Below are 2537 nucleotides of genomic sequence, written 5' to 3'. Positions count from 1 at the left end.
GATTGGATGTCGGATGTTCAGAAAGTGACGTCACCCAAAATTTTTTTCTCTTGACGTCATCGATCTAAAATCAGCTAGTTGAATTCCTCAGTCTGGGAACAACCGCGCAATAGAGCGGGCGGATGAGAATCGCGCTCCGCAGATTTCGAGTGCCGGGTTCTCTACCTCCTGGATCCTGCGCTCCGGGTCCGCTTCCTGGTACAACTCGACATCCAGGAAAAGCGCTCCGTAGTTTCTGCGCTCAAGGTCCACTACCAGCAGGAACTTGACTTCCAGGACAAGTGCTCCGTAGTTCTGGCTGTCCAGGCCCACTACCTGCAGGAACTAGACTTGCAGGTCAAGCGCTCCGTGTGTCCTGCGCTTCAGGTATGCTACCTGGGGAAACTTGATTCAGGGAAAAGCGCTCAGTATTTCGTGCGCTCCAGGTCCGCTACCTAATAAAACTCGACTTCCAGGACGAACGCTGCGTGGTTCCTGCGCTCCAGGTTCACTACCTGGTGAAACTCGACTTCCAGGACGAACGCTCCGTGGTTTCTGCGCACCAGGTCCGCTACCTGGTAAAACTCAACTTCCAGGACAAGCGCTCCGTAGCTTCTGCGCTCCAAGTCCACTACCTAATGAAACTCGACTTCAGGGACATGTGGTGAATAAGGAGGAAGAGGACGAGGATTTCTGCTCAGTGAGTAAAACATTTTTATAATATTTAATGGCTATTGTAATTATATTTTATCTGAAATTTTTTGAAGCTTGTTACGTTTACAATAGATCATTTCAATTCATTTTTCGCGCAAGCACAAATTCGGTAGCTGTGAATGCGCTAATGGGATTAATAATATTGTTAATTACTTAATTGATTATATTATTCCTTACGGATTGTTTTCGATGTTTTCTTATACTGAAAATATTTATTGCTATTTCAGGTATAACCCGAGGTGATTGGAGGTGGTTGGAGGTGGTCGGAGGTGAACGAGGAGGAGGACGAGGAAGACAAGGAGAACGAGTTGGACGACAAGGACGAGGATTTGTGCTCGGTGAGTAAAACATTTTTATAATATTTGATGACAATTGTAATTATATTTCATCTAAAATATTACAGACTTGTCACGTTTACAATAAATTGTTTCAATTCATTTTCCGCGCAAGCACAAATTCGGTAGCTATGAATGCGCTAATGAAATTATTAATATTGTCAATCACTTAATTAATTATATGAATCCTTACGTAATGTTTTTGATGTGTTCTTATACTGAAAATATTTATTGCTATTCCAGGTACAACCCGAGGTGGTTATCGGTGGTTGTTCGAGGTGGTTGGCGATTGTTGGAGGTGGTCGGAGGTGGACGAGGAGGAGGACGAACTGAACTGAGTCTCAAAGCCCTGTTGACATAAAAGCAGCTATTCGATAGAAATTATAGTTTATAGTTTACACAGCCCATTGCATGATATTTCATTATAAATACATATGTTTCAACGTATTTAGGAATAATTTATCAAATATACAGAGGAGATGTGCAAATAATAAATGAATTCGACCGCAATTTGATGTATTCATTAGAGCTTTAACAATAAATTTAAGCTTTGTTACCTCTTTTATTTTATTATGGATAATCAAAAACATTTCCGACTATTCGTGCTGTGGAAGCATGGGGATTAAGCCAAATGTAGCAAAAGATTAGAAACAGTGTATGTAGAGTACGGGTATTTTTCTGATAATGCAAATAGAATAGAATACAACGCCTTGCGAATTAGCTTTTCAGACAGAGATGAATGATGAATTTTAAGGACTGCATTATCGTTGTTGAATACTCTATGCCTCACGGGAAAAGAAAATCTGTAACGATAAAATTACGCACCGGATCATCGTCGACTTTAACTTTTGAAATGTCCTACCATTTTCGAACACCTCCTACCTCCCCCTGCCACCTCCCACCATCAATGGCCACTTTCGACCATCCCCTATCACCTTCTGCCAGCGCCGACCACCTCCTACCATTTCCGAACACCTCCAACCATCCTATTTACCTATATTACTAGATTAGCTATGATATGAAGAGAAGAATTATTCATTTCAAAATGGGATTCTATTCGACGCGCGCTCCATGTATTCCATAACATTAGTATTCATAATTATTCCAACAACTTTTCATTTGCTCTCTCGATCTTGAATTTTCATAGGCATAGAATCGAAACGTTGTTTTAGCTGGTCGCAAGTGAAGTATCTGCGTTGGGTGGAGGAGCAGAATTGTTTTTCGAAAAGCATTCGGATGGAAAAAAATTCAGAGTAACTGTAATACATCACGGATGCGCTAATTTTGAACGAGATGGAATGGATGCTTCGTATATGAGACGGTATTTAACGCTGCGTAGTGGTTTAAAGACCTAGAAAGGTGATAGGGAGAGAAAGAACGACGCTTCTTAACACTTTGAGTGTATTTCAACACACATTTGAAGGATAGGAGCGAAATTTTTCATCATTCAACTGTCGCAGAACGGCAGCGTTATTTAACCGACCCGTTCACTGAAGAATATATCTTCAG

At 41.1% G+C, this 2537-nt stretch overlaps 1 long non-coding RNA gene across 1 annotated transcript; it reads left to right on the top strand.

Annotated features, from left to right (window-relative positions):
* Positions 1-1303, top strand: LOC124295094. The gene is made up of 4 exons (XR_006904994.1): positions 1-366; positions 456-679; positions 921-1031; positions 1272-1303. It is a non-coding gene; the product is annotated as an uncharacterized LOC124295094 (long non-coding RNA).
* Positions 1304-2537: the final 1234 nt, after the last annotated feature.

This window comes from Neodiprion lecontei, chromosome 6 (assembly GCF_021901455.1).
Source record: "Neodiprion lecontei isolate iyNeoLeco1 chromosome 6, iyNeoLeco1.1, whole genome shotgun sequence".
NCBI classification, from domain to species: Eukaryota; Metazoa; Arthropoda; class Insecta; order Hymenoptera; family Diprionidae; genus Neodiprion; species Neodiprion lecontei.
Note: the sequence above shows the minus strand (reverse complement) of the source record. Positions and strands in the feature narration are given on the sequence as shown.